We start from the raw sequence: 27,797 nt of genomic DNA on the forward strand, positions 1-27,797 counted from the left end.
AAGGCCATCATCCCTCATATGGGTCCCTGGCTTGTGGCAGCTCCTTGACCTGGTCCCACATACCACTCCTGGCCCCTGCTGTACAGGTTGAGAAATTCAGTTGTGAGTTACCCCAGGGCTGAATGGGTTCCAGTTACCTGCCTCACAAAAACCCGTAAGTGGGTGAAAAGAAGAGCTATCAAGCGGATCAAATGCAGGTGAGATTTTGCTGACACCTGATCTTCCTTGAGGCTTGAAGATGCAAGTACATGGAAAACTAGATTACAACCAGGAAGCTGCCTGCTAGGCATGGGATCTGAGAGGGTAGAGAGGTGGTGATCCCGCAGAAGTTCCCAAGCTCTGCAGCGTCTGCAGACAGATGGGGGAACTCGCTGGGTGGGCCAAGGCACCCACCCTGCAGACACTTACATCACTGGGTCTCCTTGGATTTGCACATTTTTTTCTTGGATGTGTGAATGCCTTCAGGCAGCTCTCCTCCAGCTTCCCAGCTGAAACCAAGCCATTCTCTTTCAGGGTGATTTTGCCTAGTCCGCGTGCAGCCATTACGATCTTGCTTCATCATTAACCCCATTCACAGGAATGGAATTGCCGAGTCAAACCTTTAATTTTTTTATTGTAATGGATGTTGTCAGATTGCTTTCCAAAATGCCTGGAACCATTTGCCGCTCCACGAACAATGCAAGAGAGTTCCCTTTTCTCTGTATCACTGCCAACAAAGGTGTTCTAGCTATTTTCATTTTTTCCAGTCCGGTAGATATAAGGTTACTTTAATTTGCATTTCCCTGGTGAGTTTGGGCATCTTTTCAGATGTTTGTTGCTATTGAGCTCTGCCTTTCTCTGAGTTGGGTTTTTTTTTCCTTTCTTTTCTTTCCTTTCTTTCTTTTTTCTTATTTTTTGGTACTTTCTTGTCAATTATATATTATATTATTTATATATTACAAATATGCTCGTATATTATAAATATTTCTTATTATAAATATATTTGTATATTATAAATATTCTATATTTGTATATTATAAATTTGTATATATGCATATATTACATTATACATATCTAAATATTGTATATTATATACATAATAGATGCATATTTGTATGTTATAAATATTAATATTATAAATATTTTACTCTGAAGATTGATGTCCTTCAGCTTGAGAAAATTATTTTCTGTTATTTATTTGATGATTTTTCACCCTTATTTTCCATGTTCACTATTTCTGGAACTCATTAATCAGCTTGAAGTCCTGAGGGCAGGCTGTTGGAAGGGGAAGATAGGGGTGAAGCGGGAAGAGCACGGACGAAGTGGAACCCCAAGTATGAGCTGTGCCCCACAGGGAGGACGGAGTGACACCAGTGCCTGTTGTTGCTGCCTCTGCCCTTGGTGGTGTGGAGTGGGTGTTCGTCTTTGGTCATGGGGCCAAACATACCCAGCCCAGGAGTCAGAGCAGCTGAAGGAGGATCCAGGGGAAGACAGAGCAGGTGCTGCTCGTCAGGAGATGAGCCCACAGATAATTCGAGCTGCAAATTGGTTGCTGATTCACTTCCACCCTCAAAATTGCTCAAGAGTCTCTCTTGTGGCCAAACCCAACCAAAATATACAGGGAAGGGAATTCTGGGAAATGTAGTTCAGCCTAGTCACGTGGGCCTATCACAAAGCCAGCACAGCGCACTTGGAAATCATACTTAACACTCATATAGCACACATATAAATATATGCCAACTACTATTCTAAGCATTGTATGTATATTAACTCATTTTTTATAATGCTCCTAAGAAATAGCTATTATTATTAATATCCCCATTTTACAGAGGGAGAAACTGAGAACAGAGAGGTTAAGTAAGCTGCCTAAGGTCACACAGCAGGTAAGTGGCAGAGCTGGGTTTTAAACCCAGAAAGTCTGACTCCAGGGTTTGTTTGCTCCACTACTCCACTGTGCAAAGGCAGTGTTGCTCCCTGGCCAAACGGATACTTAAAAGTGGAACCTGGTGAGTTGTAGAGCTTTATTTGGGGAGTTGTTTATGTGATTGGTTGTGTTTTTATTTTGGACTCTCCCAATGGAGGTGGTTTGTTGAATTTTGGGGGGCTAAGGAATGTGTGTTTCAATAAATAGAGGGTCAAGGTGAAAGCAAACTGCTCAGAGAATCTGCATTTTGTCCTCTCTTGGTCCCTCTGCTTTAATCTTATGAGTGCAGGCCCTGCCACCAGAGGGGTGAGGTGGTTTCTCAGGAGGAGGGGCGAGCGCCACCTCTAGGCTCCTCCTGTCTCTCTGCAGGTTCTGGACTGCTGGGGACTGAGTCCCCTGAGCTGGGTGTAACCCCGGCAGGCCTCTGCATCCCCCGCCTCTCTCTTCACCTTATAAACGTGAACTAAGAGTCTGCTTTGGCCCCGGTGCTGTTCTCCTGGTGCAGAGGACAAAGCACTGGTGTCTCCATGTTTACGCACAGCCGGGTCTTCAATAGCGAACGTTCATCCTGTCGCAGCCACCAGGGCGGCACAGAAACGGCAAGCCACCTCCCCAGCCGTTTGGCCTTGGAGTAAGTAGGCCATCGGAAGGAGCGAGGGTAGCGATCTTCTCTTCTGGCATTTGATAACCCCGGCCTCCTGCTCTGAAGCCCCGTCACCTGTGTCTGCAGAAGCCTGGTGCGCCCAAGGAGGAAGGGGAGGGTGGGGTCGCCCAGCCCCCTAGCCCCGCCCAGGAGCCAGGGACCAATGCTCTCCTCCGGGAACGGCCTTCCCATCTGCGCTCCTGGGTCCCACCTGGGGCTGCTGCGGCCAGTGCAGGATTTAACAGAGCAGCCTCCGGCCTGGCTTCCCTGCACTGATCCCCAAGCCTGAGTTCAGGGGAAGGTGCTGGAATGGATGTTGGGACTGGCCAGTTAGACCCTTGTCTGCTCGGCAGCTGGCCCCTGGGAGTCCCCACGGTGTGAGAAGGCAGGCTAGCATGTGACTGCGGGGCCCGTTCCCAGTGATTCGCAAACTCGAGTGCACGTCGGAATCCCCTGGAGGGCTTAGTCCAGCAGGCCCCGCACCCAGAGCACCCGAGGCCCGAGAATGTGCATTTCTTACAAGTTCCCAGCTGCTTGCAGCTACCTCTGCGAGGAGGACCCCACTTTGAGAACCACTGCTGTGCAGAACGCCGCCTTCTCCTCTGAGGCATGACACCGTTCCAAGACTGACTGCTGAACTGTTGCTGCCCGCCCAGCCTGGGAGCAGCCTGGAGGCCGTCCTTTCCTGCCCCCTCCCAGCACAGAGTTGGGCAGCATCAGCAAAAGCCGCCAGGGAGGCCCCAGCCCTCTGCTTAGCTGATGGTCCACACAAAGCGTCCTCTGTGGTGCAGACTTGCTGACAAGCACCACCCTGTGTTTTGGGGATGAACCAAATCTTCATAACATTAGACCCGTGGATTCCTGGCTCTGAAAACTGAGGCGAAAACTCCCCCTGCTTTCCCAGCCAACCCACCCTGGCCACCCTCTGCAAGCAGGCGGAACGGGAGGCCCAGAAATGGAGCCAGGCCGGCAGGAGGTCTGAGAGCTGCTTCCTGTGTCAGCTGATACCAAGACCCCGTGCAGCTAAATCACGAACAGATACTCCACAGCTGCCTAGCCTCTTCCCCTTTGGCCTTAAAGAGCCTGTGCCCCGACCTAGCGCTCAGAACCGGAGACACGGGCCGGGGCTGGCGGTGGGGAGCGGCTCAGGCCAGCCCAGGTGTGTCAGCTTTACAGACAACCGTGGAGCTACAGGGCAGCCCCACTTGACTTGACTCTCCTTCTCCGAGCTTCCATGGACGCCCCATGGTTTCTCCCTCCTTGGCTTTCAGGTAGAGTCACAAGTTTCCTGTTCTCTCTCCCTTTACCCATCACTGTGAACTTCAGGTGAAGCGAGAGGGATTTGCGCATACACAGAGCTACTGCCGACCTCCTTGGTGTTTAAACCCGGACTGTCTGGTCCACGGGTCTTAACCCGGTCCCTGAGCCCAAATATGGACTACAGGGTGGGTAGGTCACAGGTGTCATCTGTAACGTGCCCCCAAATGGCACTGGAGGATTCAGAAAGATGGTGCCTCCTAATTAAAGTTTCCACAGGCAACACTTGCCCAAGTGGAAACACCTCAACTGCCCCTGTTCTCAGCCTCTAGCAAAGAAAGAGAACATTCCTCACTGGGGTTCTTTCTGTTGAGTGTTTTTGCACGGTGCCCAGCCAGCAGGCAGCTATTTGACATTCGCAGTCAATGGAATAAATCATGGAGTTGTGCTGGTTACCAAAAGCTAGTAATTTATTTCACTAGCTTTCAAATGAATTCAAGAAGTTCGGAAAACTGCATGGATATGAGTAAATTCTAAACTCAAGCACAAAGGGGTGCAGGAGTTTTCTTTCTTTCTTTGGTTATGCTGGGTCTTAGTTGCGGCTCCCTGGCTCCTTCGTTGTGTCATGTGAACTCTTAGCTGCGGCATGCATGTAGGATCTAGTTCCCTGACCAGGGCTTGAACCCAGGCCCCCTGCATTGGGAGCGTGGAGTCTTATCCATGTGCCACCAGGGAAGTCCCAGGAGTTTTATTTATATAAAATTTGTTTCTCTCTGCTACTGCTAATAAATATTAAATACATATTTGTTAAAAACTGATTTGAAGGGGATGCAAAATGATAGCTTGCTTGCCACAGATCTCAATCTGACCCTGTGTAAATGTTACCGAATTAAGTCCTAGGGACCTAGCTCAGGCCCTAGGCTGGCTGAGGCTCTGCGCCGGAGGGGGAAGCTTCTTCTTCTGTTCAGGTTCAAGTAGACAAATAACCGAGATGGAGACAGCGCAAACTTTATTCAGTGACCAAAGAATGGAGAAGCGGGAACTAAGTTCACAGGTTAACTTCTCACCCACCTGGCGAGAGGGATTTAATTTTAGAGTAAAGACAAAGGGAGGACGAGTGAGGCTGGTGGCGGGGAGGCGTGTGCATTAGTCTACTGGGGAAGGGGCAGGGCTTCTTCTGAGGGAGTGGGTGCCACCCTCTTTTCATCCTTTTTGGTCCTTCCTGTCGGGTCACGGTCGCGGATAGGTGTGTCATTTTATATGCTGATGTAGTACAATCAGAGTATAATGAGACTAAAGCATCTGTTGGAGGTCAGATTCGTCGTCGCCATCTTGGTCCCAGCTGGTTCCATCTGGCTTTTGTTTGTTTGCAGCTTCCTTTCTAATCTCTGGACGCTTTAACTTAAAGATTTATGTTAACTCTGCTAAAGGTGCCGGTTGGAGGGTTGTGAGCAAAGACCTAGAGCAGCTCTGGCAACATCAGCTCTATGAAAACGTGTGCCTGTCCAGTTTTCTGGGTGAGTAGTCATAGCTTTCATTGCATTACTAAAAGCACCACCAACTGGAAAAGGACAGGAACCAATGGCTTAGATAAAGCTCTCAAGCCACTCCCGACCTCTCCTCCCTCCCCTCCTTCCCTCTGCCCAGCTGTCTCCATTCCTGGCTTTCCATGTGGATCTGATGAGGGACTAGAATGGAACCACGTGTTTCACGAGTCGCCACCCACCTGTGGATGATTAAAGTGAGCTGGAGGGGTTTTTTGAACCAAGTGAAATAATAAATATAAAAATACTTTACAAAATCATACAGAAGGAAGGAGTTGAAGAGGTAGGGGGTTGCCAGTATTGTAAGTGTTAGTGTAATGACTGATTGCCCATCTCCTGACCGACCTATCCACGGGCTGTTTACTTAATGTTGTAAGTGCTGAAGGGTACTGATAATCACAGCTAAGGTGTGCTGGTAGCTTCCTGTCCCACTGATTTCCCACACCAACCCTATGAGGCAAGCAGTGTTACCCCCACTTTACAGATGAAGAAACCGAGGCCTGAGAGAGTTTAGGTAACTTGTCCTAGTTACAGGAGAAGGGTTTGAACTGAGGCCTTCTCGCTTTGGCCCCTGGGTCTTAACCACTATTGAGCAGCTGCTCCGTACCAGGAGCTGGGCTAACGGTGCTGTGAGTATTAACCTACTGAGTCAGTACAACAAATCTGTGAAATGAGTGGTATTATTATTCCCATTTTACAAAAGCCCAAACTGAGCTGAAGATTACCTAGCCCTGACCACAAGATCACAGAGCTAATAAATACTGGAGCTGAGATCTACCCCAATCTCACTCCAGAGTTCATACCCTTAACCCTTGTGCTGAAATGCTAGGCTTTCAAAAGCTGCTTAAATCAGCCTCCAAATAACTATGGGGGTGGTGGGGTGCCTTCGTTAAAGGCGATTTCTCTTAGAGGAGGATCTGAGCTATTTTCTTAAGATTCAAAAACTCAGCAGAGAATAATTTCACATTCTCACACTTCAACGACCACACTTTGGTTTCAACAGATGTTCACGGTACACCTACTGTGTGAAAGCACTGGGCGCAGGGCGTAAGGGCTGCAAAGTTGAAGAAGGGTCCTCGCCCGCTGGGAGTCCCCGTCTAGACTAACAGACCCATCCATGTAAATGTCACAGAAAGCAGACTGATGAGACGGCCTGACAGCTGCTAAGGAGGCTGGGGAGCATTCTGTGGCTTTTGCTGACTGTTGAGTTCCCTGTTCAGGAGGGGTGGGCAGGTGTCCCAGGCATCAGGGTTTTAAGAAGTACCTGCAGGCAGGGGAGACATGCAGGGCTGAGATACTACTCGGCCCACTAGCTCCTCTGCTGGTTCCAAGCGGTAAGAAAAAGGAGGATTTGGTCTCCACATCCGCCTGGTCACATGCCCCAGGCAGCTCCTTGTTTCTTCTGCCCGATTTCCTTGTCCATGCCTTCCCTGCCCAACGCAGGGACACATCTCAGGGTTGTGGGTTTCTGCAGGGTCACACAGGAACAGACCCATCTCTCAACACTTCCGGACTTGTGTTGGGGGCATGGAGCTCTTGAGGCGCCTGCCTGTCCATTTCCCAAATGATGATTAACTGTAACTGACAACCCTGCATTACATAAGAGGATTATGAAACTCTGTAACAGGGAGGTAGGTGATCTGTGTGTATAAATAGACGAAGACCTCATTATTGTGCTTCTTTAAGACTCAGAGACATCTAGTGGCAGAAAATTGTATCTGCAGCCCTAGCAGATCCTCTCCAAATAAGTGACTTGAAAAAGTTCTAATTTGTGAGACTTTTGTACGTACTCAAATTGGGAGACTTTAGGTTAAATTACTTTGAAAGAGAAGGAATGTACAGGTTTTCCATTTGTAGAAGTACAGTATGTTTTTAAACTTGAAGTATAGTTGATTTACAATATTTCAGATGTACATCAAAGTGATTCAAATATATGTATATATATATATATATTTCAGATTCTTTTCCATTATGGGTTATTACAAGATATGGAGTAGTGTTCCTTGTGCTATACAGTAGGTCCTTATTGTTTATCTACTTTATATATAGTAGTGTGTATCTGTTAATCCCAAATTCCTAATTTATCCCTCCCCACCCCTTTCCCCTTTGATAACCGTAAGTTTGTTTTCTATGTCTGTGAGTCTGTTTCTGTTTTGTAAATAAGTCCATTTGTATCATTTTTTAGACTCCACATGTAAGTTGTATCATATGATATTTGTCTTTCTCTGTCTGACTTACTTCACTTAGTATGATAAACTCTACGCCCATCTGTGTTGCTGCAAATGGCATTATTTCATTCTTTTTATGGCTGAGTAATATTCCATTGTGTATATATATATATATATATATATATATATATATGTACCACATCTTCTTTATCCACTCATCTGTTGATGGACATTTAGGTTGCTTCCATGTCTTGGCTACTGTAAATAGTGCTGCCATGAACATTGGGGTTCACGTATCTTTTCGAATTAGAGTTTTCATCTTTTCTGTATATATGCCTGGGAGTGGGATTGCTGGGTCATTTGATAACTCTATTTTTAGATTTTTAAGGAACCTCCATACTGTTCTCCATACTGGCTGTACCAATTTACATTCCCACCAACAGTGTAGGAGGGTTCCCTTTTCTCCACAACCTCTCCAGCATTTATTATTTTTAGACTTTTTCATGACGGCCATTCTGATTGGTGTGAGATGATACCTCCGTGTAGTTTTGATTTGCATTTCTCTCATCATTAGCAGTGTTGGGCATCTTTAGTATGGTATTGTATTTAATAAAAAGTACCGTAAGTCTGCTTTAAGCCTGTTCTCCCCAAAGTTTTAGATGCACCCGACTGTATAAAGTCTGTGAAAGAGAAAATTAGACAATAAAAAAAATGACTCTGTTAACAGCCTCTACATATTCACCTGTCATGATGCTGAACTTTTTTGATATAATTAGGTTTTGTACCAAATTCACAATTATCACTATCAAATTGGTCTTATAGGTGAGCATGCATAGATTAAATAACTACTAAACCAAATATTTAGGAGGATGTATAAGGAGAAAGCTTCCCCACAATCAGACTAGAAAGTACCTTTCCTAGACTCGGGGGCAGTAGAGCTGCTGGGGGAACAATTTAAGGGTGGGTATTGGTGGGTCCCAAAGAGTGAGGCCCTGTAGCCTGGACCACAAGCTGGGACCCAGCAAGACTGTAAGATACATCATGCAAGCTCAGTGTGGGAGCAGCAGTGGGATGTGTGTCATGTTTCCCTGGCAAAGCCCTAGGGGAGTGGCCAAACCTAGAGAAGCAGTGGCTGTACATATGATGTGATGATGGGGCTCAGGCAGCCTCCCCTTTCTACACCCCAGAATATGACAGGAAGAGCAGAACAATACCTGCGTGCCTGTGGACAGCATAGAAGGAGGAGAAGGAAACACTGAAACTCTTGAATTGCTCTCTGAGAACAGAGGAGCAATGGGGTGTCCCAGGAGTGACATCCGATGACATCCCACCAGCCAGTGCCTTGACACCAGGAAGGCTCCCCATTTCTTAGGCATGAAACTGGGGAAAAGTAGGTGCTGGAGTAAGTCCCATATTGAGTCACCTTAAGTGTTACTACCCCAGTGGAATGGAGCCTCTTTTCCCCTTTTCCTTTCTGCTCGCCACGCACAGAGCAGAAAGGAAAAGGGAAAAAGAGGAGTTAGCATGGAAGTGGAAGATATACAACACTGACGGCTTTGTTCAAACGTCCTCACCTTAAATACCTGCTTCTACCTCAGTCTACCACTTCCCTCTCTCTCCCTCTCTCAGCTCCCCCCAACCCATGCATATTCTAGCCATTCCTTCATTTGCCTGCTCCTTGTTATTCAAGGTACAGCCAGATTTTTTTCTTTTCTTTATTTATTTATTTGGCTGAGTTAGGTCTTAGTTGTGGAATGCGGGACCTTCACTGCGGCATGCAGGATCTTTCGTTGCGGGCGCACAGGCTCTTCGTTGTGGTGCATGGGCTTCTCTCTAGTTGTGGCGTGCGGGCTCCAGAGCACGTGGGCTTAGTTGCCCTGTGGCATGGGGATCTTAGTTCCTCGACCAGCGATCAAACCCACGTCCCTTGAATTGGAAGGTGGATTCTTAACCACTGTACCAACAGGGAAGTCCCCAGCCAGATTTTTTTTTCTGATTATAAAAGTAATATGTATTCATATTTTAAAATACATAAAGGTGTAAAAAAGAAAGTAAAACTCATCTTAATTCCACCACACAGAGATGAACACTGTTAATGCTTTGATCTATATCCCCTTAGACGTCTTTTCTATGCATATCTGTATGTATATATTTAAGAAATGAACCTTACCATGCAAAGATATTTTATAGCCTATTCCCACTCCATAAATGCATAACTCTTTCCATGTCAATATAGTTGCATGTCATCATTTTTAATAGGTACATAGTATTGTAGAGTGCTTATAAATAAACCATAAGTCACTTTTTCGAGGGCCATGTAGGTGGTTTCTAATTTCTTGCAATTATGAACAATGTTGTGATAAACATCCTTGTGTTTTGGCGGTCTTTGGTTTGCTTGTCCAGTTCTTCCCCCAGGACAGTGGTTCTCAGAGTGTGTTCCATGGAGCCCGTGGAAATGCGTGAGGGGCTCCTGCAGGGGTGAGGTGAAGGCTGCAGGGCTTCAGCCCTTAATCTTCCTTCAACAATCATAGGTTCACGTCTCTCTGCTCCATTTGGGGAGAAGAAAGAGTTCCATCACTAAATGTAGCTGGAAATCCAGTGCTTTAGGACATAGTCAAGGAAGATTAAAACTGTTATGTCAGAGAGTATGCATGTTTAAAGATCTGATACTTACTGCCAAATGACTCCTGAAAGGGTATACTAATTTACATTCCTCCCAAAAGCATATGTGTGCCTGTGTTTCCCACACCAACACTTTGCCTTTACAGAGCTCTAAAGGCAAAATCATTTTTTAAATGTCTATTTCTTTGATTAGTCATTATATTGCTTTCTTATTGCTGCTGTAATAAATTACCACAAACTTGGTAGCTTAAAAGAACATAAATTTATTATGTTGAAACAGAAGAATCTATTTCTTTCTTCTAGAAGCCTCCTGCATTCCTTGGCTTGTGGCGCCTTCCTCCATCATTAGTCTAACTTCTGCTTCTCTCCTCACATCTCCTTCTCTGATTCTGACTCTCCTGCCTCCCTCTTTCACTTATAAGGACCCTTGTGATTACTTTGGGACCACCCAGATAACCCAGAATAATATCACATCTCAAAATCCCTAATCACTTCTGCAAAACCTCTTTTGCTGTCACAGGTTCTGGGGATTAGGACATGACATCTCTGGTGGGTCATTTTTCTACCTGTCACAGTAATGATATAGAGCATGTTTTATTTATTGACAATCTGTAGTTCTTTGATAAATTATCCTTCTGTGACCTTTGCTCATTTTGCTATTAAGATATTTGTATTTTTCTAGTGGATTTGTAACACAAAAATTATATATTTTGGAATTATAGACGTGTTGCTTATTACGCATGTTGCAAATCTTTTTCTTCACATTTCTGGTTTTTAAACTTTCTTTAGGCCGTGTGTTAGTCTGCTTGAGTTGCCATAACAAAATAGAATAGTCTGGGTACCTTAAACAACAGAAATCTATTTTCTCACAGTTCTGGAAGTTAGAGCTCCAAGATCAAGGTGTCAGCACGGTCAGTTTCTGGAGAGAGCTTTCTTCCAAGCTCACCACCGATGGCTACCTTCTTGCTGTGTCCTCACACGGCACGGAGAGAACAAGCTCTCTGGTGTCTCTTCTTATAAGGTCATGAGGGCCTCACCCTCTTGACCTCATCTAACCCTAACTACCTTCCAAAGGTCCCATCTCCAAATACCATCACATTGAGGGTTAGGACTTATGGCTTTCATGGAGACACAAACATTCAGTCCGTAACAGGAAAAATTTGGATTTTCATGTGGTCTAATCTGTCAGTCATATTCTTGATGCCTTTTGTCTTCAGTGATATGTTAGCTTAGCAAGGCCTCTTTCACCAGAGATACATAAACATGTACATACACTTTCTTCTTAAACTTTTATATATTTGCCTTATTTTACATTCAAATTTTAATCATTCTGGAATATAATTTGGGGTAAATTCTGACTCTGTTTTCTTGCCAGTTAAAGTACTTTGTTTACCATTTTATTCTTCAAATAACAGCTTCAAAATAGTCTCTAAGGACATAAGCTTTTAACCAGACAGGAGTCCTGGATTTGCCATTATCTGAATACTGGCCTGTTGAAACCAGTTTTCCTCCTTCCCTTTCTCTGCTAGTTGTAGAAAATTACTTTTTGTCTTTCTGGAAAATCCATTCATTCAGTAAAAGGCCAACAACTAAAGCCAACTTTTTTTTTAAAGGAAACAATGAGTTTCCTTAATATTTCAGGCTTGAACAGCATTCTGTGTATAGCAATTTACCATCAACCCATATGAATGTGTACTTAGAGCTTTCACATTCCTTTGAATCCTAAAGTTATTTGGTTTTCAAAACCAATGGAAAAACACTATCCGTGGAAGAAAACTATTTAGATATTTGAACTTTAAAAACCTTGGGCTTTATCTGTTGGGGCCACTTAGTGTTCTGCACAAGCCAGCATGAAATGTTTGTGCCTGGGAATGAAGGGTAGGGGTAAAGCTTCAAACCGCAAAAAGGCGAGTTCTAAATTTTATGACACAGGCTCAGTAATTTATAACTACACACAATGCTGGTACATTATACATTAATAATCCTAATTCTAAAATAACATAACACAGTATATCATAGTACAATAACAGGTATAAAGTGATTTTAATGATTAAATAGTCAATTGGATTAAAATTCCCATTTAATCCAATGCCTTTCTTAAGCTCCTACTATGTGTCTTGGCCCTGTGTTTCCAGGCAGTAAAAAGTGCATGACAACAAAACAAACATTTGTGATGCAAATAATTTTGAGATGGAATACAAATTTGTTGAGTTAATACATAAATTTATGTGTTGTATATATGGTGTGATATTACAGGATACATTATAACTAATACCGTGAAAGTAATTTTTCTATTTCACAGTCAGACCTTGAAAATGCGTAGTTTCCAATCCACAAATGTGTTGAATTTCAAAGGTCTGTTTCTAAATCAGTGGTTCAAAACTCAGAAATTATGTCACTATAAAAATAAGATTCCACGTAGTGGTGAGAACCAGCCTAACTATAGATTTTTTGTTTGATTGAAATTACACACATTTTCTATGAGAGGTAGTTGAAATTATATACATTTGTTACAAGGGATACTTTTCAGAGATGATACTAGTGATTAAAAGAGGAAAGCAATAGAACTTAATAAGACATGGTCTGTTTATCTAGAATGATAGTCCTTAAGGAAGTTGAAAGTTTAGTACAAAGAGAATGACTTTTGTGGAAATTCCAGAAAGTTTCAGAGACCTTTTCAAGGGGTTAGAGGTTGATGGCGTGGGTCTGAATTATGTCACAATTGTTCTTCTCCTCGTTTTTAATACAATGTGTTGTTCCACTGTTCATGCTTATCAGCCATATTTACTGCTCTGTTTTAATTAATAAATGGGACGCTGAGAAGCCAGGAGCAGTGAGTTAATGAAGGAGAGGGCACAGAATTTGCGAGATCACCCCTCGGGGGAAGAAAGGAGATGGTAGAGAAAAGAGTCAGTGGCCTCTGTGAATTGGCCCCAAGGCCATTGTGGGGAATCCTGCTGAAGATGCATAAAGTTCCTCAAATAATAACGATGGTCTCTGCTGCCCAGCTTTCCTCACCTAACTAGTGGTTCTCGTACTGAAAGTTGCCACAATTAGGACTGAGACTATTGCTCCCTCAGTGGAGGGGAGATTTACATAACTTGGGGGAGAATTTGGGGATTGGTGATAATTAAAGAAACAAAAACAACAAAGTCAGTTATTAATTCAAGAAAAAACAAAAAAAACAAGTAGGGAAGGAGAAGTGATTATAGTACACTACACGGCTCAGCTGTCAGTAAGATTTTTACAATCATAAAAGATAAACACTTATACCAGTTAGCAATTTGTTGCCTTTGGCCCCAGATTCAAACTCCATTTCTTGACCTGTGAAAGTTGATCTGGATCCTCAGTTCCTCCTTTGCGCCGACATGGTGTTAAAAGCTTCGTCAGTAGAGGGCACCGGAGGGAAACTGCAGGAGGAAGAGGCTTCTCTTCCCAGGTACCAGTGTTTTCTGTTTTCCTCCTTGCTCCAACTGTTTGGTTGCCAGCTATGGATGGGTTGGGGAAGACATTCAGTGGCATTCACCTATATTAACAAATTTTTGCAGCACTCCAATGAGTAGATTCCCACTGAATCATGCCAGCACCCCAGTGGTTGGCTTCTCAGCCCTGGCCTGACAGCCCTTCAGAGAGGCTTCTTCTGCTTGCTAGTCCTGGCCATGCTTTTCTACCCACCTGCACCCTGGAGCAGTGTCTCCTGCTTGTCCAGTAAGTGTTGACCAGCTCTGGCCTGGAGCAACTCAGTGTACTTCTCTGCCATCTGAGCCTCTGGAAGGGATGTTTCTTCCTTGAGTAGCTTTGTTCATCTCTAGGGTATATTCCAGAGTTCTCTTTCTTCCATAGATGATCCTATATTGCAGTTAATAATTCTTATGTTAAATTTTCCCTCTACAAATCACTGTGCAGTTTCTGACTCCTGATTGGACCTTGATTAATTCAACACTAAATACTTAACTAACAAAAATTATTTACCTGTTTTGGGAAGATGGGGAGTTAGAAAGAGAGAGAGAGAGAGTGTGTGTGTGTGTGTGTGTGTGTGTGTGTGTATGAGAGAGAGAGTGTGTGTGTGTGTGTGTGTGTGTGTGTGTATGAGAGAGAGAGAGGAAAAGAGAAAGAGAGAGAGAAGGTAGCTAAATCCTTATCTTCCATAGTAGGACGTTGATAACTAAAATATAAAATTGAAAAATATATAGAATACAGTATAAGATTGTTATTTGGAGATTTGAAAGGGGTTGTATTAGGAAATGGAGTGTGAGGTATCTGCCATTTTTGTAACAAACCTTGTATTTGACTCTTTATGATCATAGATAACTTTGATAAGAAATAAAATGATAAACAGAAAATCACTGAGGTTGAAACAAATAAACAAAAAGAGAAGGAAGAAGAGAAAGTTACAAAGTTTGTGGAATATCAAAAGATGTGTCATTGGGATAGTTTGTTTTTCATTAATCGCATAATACATGATCAAACTAACAGTAAAGGTAGTAGATCAATCACTTATAAACTTGGAGAAAGGTTAAAAGATAAAAGTAGTAAAATCATCAATATCCACAATAATTAGTTAAAGGAGACACATAACAAAAAGATGTAAAATATGATGCCAAAAACATTAAATGTGGGGTGTGGGAGTGAAAATGCAGGGCTGTTAAAAGGCATTCAAACTTAAGAGAGCAGCAACTTAAAATAATTACATATATATAAACTTCATGGTAACCACAAAACAAAAATCTATAAGAGACCCAAACATAAAACTAGAGATAGTTATCAACTCACAAAGGAAGAGAGCAAAAGAAAAAGAAAGAAACAAAAAAGAACTATAAAACAACCCAAGAACAATTCACAAAATGGTAATAAGTACATATCTATCGATAATTACTTTAAATGTAAATGGACTAAATGCTCCAATCAAAAGATATATAGTGGAGAATTCTCTGGCAGTCCAGTGGTTAGGACTCCGTGCTTCCACTGCAGGGGGCACGGGTCTGATCCCCGGTTGAGGAACTAAGATCCCTCATGCTGCGTGGCACAACCTAAAAAAATTTTTTTAATTAAAGAAAAAAGATATATAGTGGATGAATGGATACAAAAACAAGATATATACTGCCTACATGAGACTCAGTTCAGATCTAAAGACACACAGACTGAGTGAGGGGATGGGAAAAGGTATTCCATTGCAAATGGAAATCAAAAGAAAGCCAGGGTATCAATATTTATATCAGACAAAATAGACTTTAAAATAAAGACTTACAAGAGACAAAGAAGGCTATTACATAATGATCAAGGGATCAATTCAAGAAAAAGATATAACAATTGTAAATATATTTGCACCCAACATAGGAACACCTAAATACATAAAGCAAATATTAATAGACATAAAGGGAGAAATTGACAGTAACACAATACTAGTAGGGGATGTTAACACCCCACTTACATCAATAGATCATCCAGACAGAAAATCAGTTAGGAAACACTGGCCTTAAGTGGCACATTAGAACAAATGACTTAATAGATACATATAGAACACTCCATCCAAAAGCAGCAGAATACACATTCTTCTCAAGTACACGTGGAACATTCTCCAGGATGGATCACAGGCTAGGCAACAGAACAAGTCTCAGTAAATTTAAGATTGAAATCATATCAACCATCTTTTCTGACCACAACCCTATGGGACTAGAAATCAACTATAAGAAAAGAACTGCAGAAAACAAAACACATGAGGGCTAAACAATATGCTACTAAACAACTAATGGGTCACTGAAGAAATCAAAGAGGAAATCATAAAACACCTGGAAACAAATGATAATGAAAACATAATGATCCAAGATCTATGGGATGTGGCAAAAGCAGTTTGAAGAGGGAAATTTACAGTGATACAAGCCTACCTCAGGAAACAAGAGAAATCTCAAACAAAAAACCTAACCTTACACCTAAAGCAAATAGAGAAGAAAGATCAAAACCCAAAGTTAGTAGAAGGAAAGAAATCATAAAGATCATAGCAAAAATAAATGAATAGAGGCTAAAAATCTATAGAAAAGATCAATGAAACTAAGAGCTTGTTCTTTGAAAAGATTAAAAAAATTGATAAACCTTTAGCCAGACTCATCAAGAAAAACAAAGAGAGGGTGCAAATAAATAAAATCAGAAATGAAAAAGAAGTTACAACTAACACTAGAGAAATACAAAGGCTCATAAGAGACCTCTATGAACAATTATATGGCAATAACATGGATAACCTAGAAGAAATGGACAATTTCTTAGAAACGTACAATCTCCGAAGAAATAGAAAATATAAACAGACAAGTTACCAGTAATTAAATTGAATCAGAAACAAATAAACTCCCAACAAACAAAAGTCCAGGACCAGATGGCTTCACAGGTGAATTCTACCAAACATTTAAAGAAAAGTTAACACCTATCCTTCTCAAACTATTCCAAAAAATTGCAGAGGAAGAAATGCTTTTGAACACATTCTATAAGGTCAGCATCACCTTGATACCAAAACTAGGCAAAATATGACAAAAAAATACAGGCCAATATCACTGATGAACATAGATTCAAAAGTCCTCAACAAAATATTGGGAAACCAAATCCAACAATACATTAAAAGGATCATACACCATGATCAAGTGGGATTTATCCCAGGGATGCAAGGATGGTTCAATATTCACAAATCAATCAACGTGATACAACACATTAACAAACTGAAGAACAAAAATCATATGATCATCTCAATAAATGCAGAAAAAGCTTTTGACAAAATTCAACATTCATTCATGATAAAAACTCTCAACAAAGTGGGTACAGAGGGACCATACCTCAGCCTTATAAAGGTCACATACAACAGGCCCACAGCTAACATCATACTCAATGGTGAAAAGCTGAAAGCTTTCCTCTAAGATCAGGAAGAAGACAAGGATGCCCACTCTTGTCACGTTTATTCAACATAGTTTTGGAAGTCCTAGCCACAGCAGTCAGTACTAGGGATGTAATGTACAACATGATAAACATAGTTAACACTGATGTATGTTTTATATTAAAGTCATTAAAGGGACTTCCCTGGTGGCACAGTGGTTAAGAATCTGCCTGCCCACGGAGGGGGCACGGGTTCAAGCCCTGGTCCGGGAAGATTCCACATGTCATGGAGCAACTAAGCCCGTGTGCCACAACTACTGAAGCCTGCGTGCCTAGAGCCCATGCTCCACAACAAGAGAAGCCACCACAATGAGAAGCTCATGCACCACAATGAAGAGTAGCCCCCGCTTGCCGCAACTAGAGAAAGCCCGCGTGCAGCAACGAAGACCCTACACAGCCAAAATAAATAAAAAAAGAAAAAAAAGTCATTAAAAGAGTAAATCCTACGAGTTCTCATCACGAGGAAAATGTTTTCTATTTCTTTAATTTTGTATCTCTATGAGATGATGGATGTTCACTAAAGTTATTTTGGTAACCATTTCATGATGTATGGAAGTCAAATCATTATGCTGTACAACTTAAAGTTATACAGTGCTGTATGCCAGTTATATCTCAATAAAACTGGATTAAAAAAAGGAGCACTCCATTTGCTGCCCTCTGAGCCTTCCTCTACTGGCTCCCTAAGGATTACCCCTCACAGCCAGAGAAACAACAGCTTAAATCGATTTTCATTGGTAATAAATGGGCACAAAAGGAAATGCCTCTTTTTTCCCTGTTGGCACACATGTACTTGGTCATTTGAAATACAGCATAGCTGTTAATGAATTAGCAAAATAATGAGGAGCCATGAATATCTGGTTTAGAAAGAAGTCTTAGAAAATCCATTATCTCCTGGGCAAGATGGGAAAAGTTAGAGGGGTGTTGCTGTGAATCTTGAATCGTAGCAGAGGTGAGACCAAGTAGGATGTGCAGTTTGGTGGTGATTTTGGTGCTACAGACAGAGTTAGATTGTTGCTTACATTGAAAGGGAATGTAGTACTAGTCGTTTTTACCTGCATCTATAATGAAATGAGAATAAAGACAAATAAATACAAATTATGTAATAAATACCCAAGAACATCTACAGTGGCAATATTCTAAACAAGTATGAAAAGGAACATGTGAATATAAAACTCTCCCTTGTCCCATGGTTTCCTTCTCTCTAATATGGGAATATAAACACTGTTGTGTTTTTTTTTTAAATTTTTATTTATTTATTTATGGCTGCGTTGGGTCTTTGTTGTGGTGCGTGGGCTTCTCATTGCGGTGGCTTCTCTTGTTGCGGAACACGGGCTCTAGGTGCGCGGGCTTCAGTAGCTGTGGCTCACAGGCTTTAGAGCGCAGGCTCAGTAGTTGTGGCACACAGGCTCAGTAGTTGTGGCTCGCATGCTCTAGAGCACAGGCTCAGTAGTTGTGGAGCACGGGCTTAGTTGCTCCACAGCAGGCTGGATCTTCCTGGACCAGGGATCGAACCCTTGTCCCCTGAATTGGCAGGTGGATTCTTAACCACTGCACCACCAGGGAAGTCCCAACACCGTTGTTTTTGTGAGAATTAATGATAATCTTTGGATAACATCACTAGCACAATGTCTGGCTTGCAGTAACATTAAATAACTGGTTATTACTGATAGTTGCAGGATTTTTCTCATTGTTTTAATTATTGTTTAAAAGCTGAGTTGCAACCTCAGATGGTTTCAGACCCAGGCCAGGAACATAAATGAGGCATGTGGGCCAGGTGGAGACTGTGGTACGTGGAGCGAGCGCATTTCTCCCAGGGGAGCAGCCCCCAGTCAGTTCCAGCCAGTCCCTGGTCAGAGAAAAATGCCGGACTCCTCATCATTCTCCTCATTCTTATTCTTTTTTCAGGAAAAGCTGGAAATCCAGATTTTTACGTGAAATCTCCTGATTTTATATATTGAGAATTAAGCAATTCATATCTTTGGAGAGGATCGGGCCCACAAGCCTTGCACGCTCTGCTTTAAAGAAACAAAAGTGTCCCCCAGCTAGAGAATGTCTGTGGGATCCTGAGGGAATCACTCTTTTTTAGCCTTTCCCCCAGTGTCCTCCAGTCACTCCACACATTGCTTTCTCTGGTGAGCCGGCCAACAGTTCTGTCAATGTTTCTGCAGCCTGGGGAGAGGCAGGTTACCCTGTGCAAGGCTCTCACCAGGGGTCCTCCCTGACCCTGTTGGCCCAGGATAATCAGAAAGACCTTATGTGAAGCCCTCTCCTCCCCATTTTGGGCCCTCTTCTCACCCTTCTCCCAGGACCCTCTAAGGGCATGGCTAAGACAGTTTTTCACACTGAACTGCTAATGAATTAACAGCTCCCCCTTCACAATGGGTGTCTAGCTTTTCAAAGAGAACACTCGAAAGGAAATAGATCTGGTTACTAATGCAGGGATTTTAGGGTCCTTTGCACTTCAGAGGTGGGTCTTCCTTGGCTTTTCAGATCACACCAGGGGAGCAAAACCAAACTCTGTCTTTGTAGCAAGCTGGCTGAGCTCCAGCTTCTTCTGGGGCCTCGTTTAAAAGTCTTCAGGGATCCAGGAGAAGATGCTATTAGGTCTTCCCTGCTGTTGAATAGTCAGTTGACTTCTATTTAACGTCTGTTGTCAAGTCAAGAGCAGTTCAGTATCTACCAGGTATTGTTCAAAAAACACATCAAAAAAGGTACACTAATGCACAGAAGAGAGTGATCAGTATAGGTTGATGTAGAATGATCAGTTATTATTTCTAGGTTAAAAAAATTAGCAGTTTTTTGCTATAAGTTAATTTCATTGGCTTTCTCCATTCAGCCAAAGGATGTCCCCCGGCTTCTAAAAGCAGGCCTTGCAATTTAAGTGTGTGGTCACCAGGTGGTGGAAGTGGGCCATGTCCGTGGAATCTTACTGGTAGCTGGAGAAGCTGAGCTCACCTTGCCTCAAATCATCTTAAAACCACAGTGAGCTAGGACTTCCTTTCCTTTCAGCCATATTCAACCCGGAGTTCATCAAAAGATGTTTGCCTTTCTGGCAATTCCTGGCTATAAAGGTCTAGGTTTTAACCCAGAGTGCTCTTCCTGAAAAATTCCACCCTTCTGTTCACCTCAGAGAAAGTCAAGAGTTCAGAACCCTCCTTTTCCAATCAGCTCACCTTTGTCATCTAACACGTTCTATTTTCCTTTCCCCTCTTTGTACAGTAGAGGAGCCCCTCCCCTCTCCTTGTATTCCTAGGAAGGACCACACGCTCTGCCCGGGGGCAAGCCTGGAGGCTTTACTGAGTTGTAGAGGCAGGCTGAAGGCTTGGAGGACCTGTCTAGGCAGGAGGGGGTGTTTCTTCTGCTTCCACTGCTGTTATCTGACAAGTTGATCAGTACCTCCATTTGGATACTTTTCTCAGCTGGGAACAGATGCATCAGGCAACTCAGACTTTTTACTGATCTGCACCATATATTGCTTAGGGGGTTACAAAGTAATTTTAGCAAGTAGGCAAATTTGCAAAGACAGAATTTACGCATAACAAGGATTAACTGTACAAATGCACCCAAAGATAGGATCTCGGCTCTCTGCACTTTTTTCTTTCCTCTTCCAATAAGAGCTCCTTTATTCTTACATTGTTAACTATCATCTCCAGACAGAGTACTTCAAAACATTCATTATAAAGCCTTTCTGGGGAATTTCCTGGTGGTCCAGTGGTTAGGACTCAGCACTTTCACTGCCATGGTCCCAGGTTCAATCCTTGGTTGGGGAACTAAGATCCCACAAGCTGCACAGTGTGGCCCAAAAAGAAAAAAAAAGCCTTTCTGTAGATGAGCAGTCCTCAAAGTATCGTTCCAAGGTCCTGGCGGGGGAGGGGGGTAAATCCTAAAGATAATCCCTTTGGCAACTGCATATCTGCGTGAATCTAGATTTTCTTTGTATACTTCAACTAAAACAGTTTGTCCTAACAAATCGAATGTAAAAGCGGATCTGAGAATACAGCTGTCTTCTCTTAACCAGACATTAAAGAGATTAGCAAAAGTGTAAAACGATCACTGAGGTTTTTTTGTTTTGGAAAATACAGTAATATTATTTATGTTAATTTGTAACTGGTTTGCTGTTACTTTTAAACAAATTACTAAAAATTTTATATGTCTTTGTTCTAATTTCTAATACAATAAACATTGGTAGATAAAACCCACTTAATCAAAAGTTCGTTGGCTCCGCAATAATTTTTAAGAGTATAAAACAGTCCTGAGACCAAAAGTTTGAGAACCAGCATGCTAGGCCTGTAATCACTTTTTCAATAGCGTTCCTGATATTTGTACTTGGACATCCCTTCAGCACCTTAACGCAACTTGACTAACAGTATATTCACCAGCCCTGCTCACCCTTAAGCCATTCCTTCTCCTGACATCTCAGTTTCTGGCATCGTCTTTCCCTCAGCCACCTCTAACGTTTCCCCTCCGTGCATCCCCTACAATTTTACTCAGGGGAAAAAAACTCAAGAACCTCTGCAGAATCCATGTCTTCCTTTCCATCCCCGCTCTATCCACCTCTCATCTCCCGTCTCCAGTCTCCATCATCCTGTCTCTGCAGTCACCAAACTACTGTGTGCTCTGCTAGCAAGCCAGTCATCACCCCATATGGCCACGCCACCTCCCTTCTCAAACACCAGCAATAGAGCCCATTACCTTCCGGATCAAGTGCAGGGTTTTAGTCCTCCATGTTTGAATGCGAGTGAAGGTTTCTAGCAGTGTCCCACTGTTCCTTTAATCAGACTTTCATTCTTCCCTTGAGGAGAGTAGGATTGGTGGCGAGGATGTAGGGTACAGGTGGGAGGTAGGTTGCTTCACTCCATATGCCAAATCGTCTGCATCCCTGCTGTAGTTCTTCCAGGACAGACCTTTACAGGTGTAACAAGTATGACTATTTTCCACTCACAAACTTATATAAGCACATGATTCACCCTTCCCTCTTCCTCCTCCCTAGGATTAGTTCTAAATCTCAGGGCTTATGCAATAGCCTGATATTGGTGGGGAAGGGCTAACTCTTCTTGGTTTTGGTCTGGCCTATGCTGACCTCCGTTGTGATGTGAGGCAATAGGCTTGCGGGGGGGGGGGAGCATGGGGAGTTCCCACTATAGTTTCTAGTCCTGACTCACTGGAGAGGCCCTTCCACAACCTTTGCTTCCAGAAAGGTCCCAGTGGTAGCCAAACGCACATAGATTGCTCCTCTCCCAGTAGCAAGTTACTGATAATTGATAATAACGAAAGTTTATTGCACTCTTATTATGGGACAGTCTCCATACTGGAGGCTTTTAGATTTTATCTCATTTAATTGCCACAAGAGAGGAGTTTGGAGATTCTTCAGCCCTCCTGGAGGCAAACCGTGTGGCTGGCAGGGTCTTGGTGCTTTGGCTGGGTGTAAAGCCTGTGACTCTGAGGTGAGAGAGCCGAGTTCAGGAAATTGGTCCACCAGAGACCTCCTGGCTCCACATAATATCAAACGGCGAAAGCTCTCCCAGAGATCTCCATCTCAACGCTAAGACCCAACTCCACTCAACGACCAGCAGGCTCCAGTGCTGAACACCCTATGTCAAACAACTAGCAAGACAGGAACACAACCCCACCTATTAGCAGACAGGCTGCCTAAAATCATAATAAGGTCACAGACACCCCCAAACACACTACTGGATGTGGTCCTGCCCACCAGAAAGACAAGATCCAGCCTCATCCTCCAGAACACAGGCACCAGTCCCTTCCACCAGGAAACCTACACAACCCACTGAACCAACCATAGACACTGGGGGGCAGACATCAAAAACAATGGGAACTACGAACTTGCAGCCTGTGAAAAGGAGACCCCAAACACAGTAAGTCAAGCAAAATGAGAAGACAGAGAAACACACAGCAGATGAAGGAGCAAGGTAAAAACCCACCAGACCAAACAAATGAAGAGGAAACAGGCAGTCTACCTGAAAAAGAATTCAGAGTAATGATAGTAAAGATGATCTGAAATCTCGGAAACAGAATGGAGAAAATACAAGAAACGTTTAACAAGGACCTAGAAAAACTAAAGAGCAAAGGAACAACACAATAAATGGAATTAAAAATTCTATAGAAGGAATCAAGAGCAGAATAACTGAGGCAGAAGAACAGGTAAGTGACTTGGAAGATAAAATAGTGGAAATAGGGCTTCCCTGATGGCGTAGTGGTTGAGAGTCCGCCTGCCAATGCAGGGGACACGGGTTCGTGCCCCGGTCTGGGAAGATCCCACATGCAGCGGAGCGGCTGGGCCCGTGAGCCATGGCCGCTGAGCCTGCGCGTCCGGAGCCTGTGCTCCGCAACGGGAGAGGCCACAACAGTGAGAGGCCCGCGTACCGCAAAAAAAAAAAAAAAATAGTGGAAATAACTACTGCAGAGCAGAATAAAGAAAACAGAATGAAAAGAATTGAGGACAGTCTCAGAGACCTCTGGGACAACATTAAATGCACCAACATTCAAATTATAGGGGTCCCAGAAGGAGAAGAGAAAAAGAAAGGGACTCAGAAAATATTTGAACAGATTATAGTTGAAAACTTCCCTAATATGGGAAAGGAAATAGTTAATCAAGTCCAGGAAGCACAGAGAGTCCCATACAGAATAAATCCAAGGAGAAACATGCCAAGACATATATTAATCAAACTACCAAAAATTAAATATAAAGAAAAAATATTAAAAGCAGCAAAGGAAAAACAACAACATACAAGGGAATCCCCATAAGGTTAACAGCTGATCCTTCAGCAGAAACTCTGCAAGCCAGAAGAGAGTGGCAGGACATATTTAGAGTGATGAAAGAGAAAAACCTACAACCAAGATTACTCTACCCAGCAAGAATCTCATTCAGATTTGATGGAGAAATTAAAACCTTTACAGACAAGCAAAAGCTAAGAGAAGTCAGCACCACCAAACAAGCTTTAAAACAAATGCTAAAGGAACTTCTCTAGGTAGGAAACACAAAAGAAGGAAAAGACGTACAATAACAAACCCAAAACAATTAAGAACACGGTAATAGGAACATACATATCGATAACTACCTCAAATGTAAATGGATTAAATGCTCCACCCAAAAGACACAGACTGGCTGAATGGATACAAAAGCAAGATCCGTATATATGCTGTCTACAAGAGACACACTTCAGACCTAGGGACACGTACAGACTGAAAGTGAGGGGATGGAAAAAGATACTCCATGAAAATGGAAATCAAAAGAAAGCTGGAGTAGCAATTCTCATATCAGACAAAATTGACTTTAAAATAAAGACTATTACAAGAGTAAAAGAAGGACAGTACATAATGATAAAGGGATCAATCCAAGAAGAAGATATAACAATTGTAAATATTTATGCACCCAACATAGGAGGATCTCAATACATAAGGCACATGCTAACAGCCATAAAAGGAGAAATCGACAGTAACACAATCATAGCAGGGGACTTTAACACTCCCCTTTCACCAATGGACAGATCATCCAAATAAGGAAACACAAGCTTTAAATGATACATTAAACAAGATGGACTTAATTAATATTTATAGGACATTCCATCCAAAAAAAACAGAATACACTTTCTTCTCAAGTGCTCATGGAACATTCTCCAGGATAGATCATATCTTGGGTCACAAATCAAGTCTTGGAAAATTTAAGAAAATTGAAATTGTATCAAGTATCTTTTCCAACCACAAAACTATGAGACTAGATATCAATTACAGGAAAAAATCTGTAAAAAAAATACAAACACATGGAGGCTAAACAATACACTACTAAATAACCAAGAGATCATTGAAGAAATCAAAGAGGAAATCAAAAAATACCTAGAAACAAATGACAATGAAAATACGATGACCCAAAACCTATGGGATGCAGCAAAAGCAGTTCTAAGAGGGAAGTTGATAGGAGTACAATACTATATCAAGAAACAAGAAACCTAACCTTACACCTAAAGCAATTAGAGAAAGAAGAACAAAAAACCCCCAAAGTTAGCAGAAGGAAAGAAATCATAAAGATCAGATCAGAAATAAATAAAAAAGAAATGAAGGAACTATAGCAAAGATAAATAAAACTAAAAGCTGGGGGCTTCCCTGGTGGCTCAGTGGTTGGGAGTCCGCCTGCCAATGCAGGAGACACGGGTTCGTGCCCCGGTCCGGGAAGATCCCACAGGCCGCGGAGTGGCTGGGCCCGTGAGCCATGGCCGCTGACCTGCACGTCCGGAGCCTGTGCTTCGCAATGGGAGAGGCCACAACAGTGAGAGGCCAGCGTATCGCAAAAAACAAAACAAAACAAAACAAAAAACTAAAAGCTGGTTCTTTGACAGGAAAAACAAAATTGATAAACCATTAGCCAGACTCATCAAGAAAAAAAGGGAAAAGACTCAAATCCATAGAATTAGAAATGAAAAAGGAGAAGTAACAACTGACACTGCAGAAATACAAAGGATCATGAGAGATTACTACAAGCAACTATATGCCAATAAAATGGACACCCTGGAAGAAATGGACAAATTCTTAGAAAAGCACAACCTTCTGAGACTGAACCAGGAAGAAATAGAAAATATAAACCTACCAATCACAAGCACTGAAATTGAGACTGTGATTAAAAATCTTCCAACAAACAAAAGCCCAGGACCAGATGGCTTCACAGGCAAATTCTATCAAACATTTAGAGAAGAGTTAACACCTATCCTTCTCAAACTTTTCCAAAATATAGCACAGGAACACTCCCAAACTCATTCTACAAGGCCACCGTCACCCTGACACCAAAACCAGACAAAGATGTCACAAAGAAAGAAAACTACAGGCCAATATCACTGATGAACATACATGCAAAAATCCTCAACAAAATACTAGCAAACAGAATGCAGCAGCACATGAAAAGGATCATACACCATGATCAAGTGGGGTTTATCCCAGGAATGCAAAGATTCTTCAATATACGCAAATCAATCAATGTGATAAACCATGTTAACAAATTGAAGGAGAAAAAACATATGATCATCTCAATAGATGCAGAAAAAGCTTTTGACAAAATTCAACACCCATTTATGATAAAAACTCTCCAGAAAGTAGGCATAGAGGGAACTTACCACAACATAATACAGACCATATATGACAAACCCACAGCCAACATCATTCTCAGTGGTGAAAAACTGAAACCATTTCCTCTAAGATCAGGAACAAGATAAGGTTGTCCACTCTCACCACTATTATTCAACATAGTTTTGGAAGTTTTAGCCACAGCAATCACAGATGAAAAAGAAATTAAACAAATCCAAACCAGAAAAGAAGAAGTAAAGCTGTCACTGTTTATAGATGACATGATACTATACATAGAGAATCCTAAAGATGCTACCAGAAAACTTCTAGAGCTAATCAATGAATTTGGTAAAGTAGCAGGATACAAAATTAATGCACAGAAATCTCTTGCATCCCTATACACTAATGATGAAAAATCTGAAAGAGAAATTAAGGAAACACTCTCATTTACCACTGCAACAAAAAGAATAAAATACCTAGGAATAAACCTACCTAAGGACACAAAAGACCTGTGTGCAGAAAACTATAAGACACTGATGAAAGAAATTAAAGATGATACAAACAGATGGAGAGATATACCATGTTCTTGGATTGGAAGAATCAACATTGTGAAAATGACTCTACTACCCAAAGCAATCTACACATTCAATGCAATCCCTGTCAAACTACCAATGGCATTTTGCAAAGAACTAGAACAAAAAAATTTCACAATTTGTATGGAAACACAAAAGACCCCGAATAGCCAAAGCAATCTTGAGAAAGAAAAATGGAGCTGGAGGAATCAGGCTCCCTGACTTCAGACTATACTACAAAGCTACAGTAATCAAGATAGTATGGTACTGGAACAAAAACAGAAATATAGATCAATGGAATAGGATAGAAAGCCCAGAGATAAACCCACACACCTTTGGTCACCTTAACTTTGATAAAGGAGGCAAGAATATACAATGGATAAAAGACAGCCTCTTCAATAAATGGTGCTGGGAGAACTGGGCAGCTACATGTAAAAGAGTGAAATTAGAACACTCCCTAACACCATACACAAAAATAAACTCAAAATGGATTAAAGACCTAAATGTAAGGCCAGACACTATAAAACTCTTAGAGAAAAACAGGCAGAACACTCTATGACATAAATCACAGCAAGGTCCTTTTGACCCACCTCCTAGAGAAATGGAAATAAAAACAAAAATAAACAAATGGGACCTAATGAAACTTAAAAGCTTTTGCACAGCAAAGGAAAACATAAACAAGACCAAAAGACAACCTTCAGAATGGGAGAAAATATTTGCAAATGAAGCAACTGACAAAGGATTAATATCCAAAATTTACAATCAGCGCATGCAGCTCAATATCAAAACAACAAACAACCCAATCCACAAATGGGCAGAAGACCTAAATAGACATTTCTCCAAAGAAGATATACAGACTCCCAACAAACACATGAAAGGATGCTCAACAACACTAATCATTAGAGAAATGCAAATCAAAACTACAATGAAGTATCACCTCACACCGGTTAGAATGGCCATCATCAAAAAATCTATAAACAGTAAATACTGGAGAGGGTGTGGAGAAAAGGGAACCCTCTTGCACTATTGGTGGGAATGTAAATTGATACAGCCACTATGGAGAACAGTATGGAGGTTCCTTAAAAAACTGAAAATAGAACTATC

General features: G+C 42.0%; 1 long non-coding RNA gene across 1 annotated transcript; it reads right to left on the minus strand.

Annotated features, from left to right (window-relative positions):
* Window positions 1-12,846: 12,846 nt before the first annotated feature.
* LOC137210525 (uncharacterized) lies at window positions 12,847-21,956 on the minus strand. Its single transcript, XR_010936598.1, has 2 exons — window positions 21,745-21,956; window positions 12,847-13,986 (listed from the first exon to the last, which is right to left on the minus strand). It is a non-coding gene; the product is annotated as an uncharacterized lncRNA (long non-coding RNA).
* Window positions 21,957-27,797: the final 5,841 nt, after the last annotated feature.

This window comes from Pseudorca crassidens, chromosome 17 (assembly GCF_039906515.1).
Source record: "Pseudorca crassidens isolate mPseCra1 chromosome 17, mPseCra1.hap1, whole genome shotgun sequence".
Lineage (NCBI taxonomy): Eukaryota > Metazoa > Chordata > Mammalia > Artiodactyla > Delphinidae > Pseudorca > Pseudorca crassidens.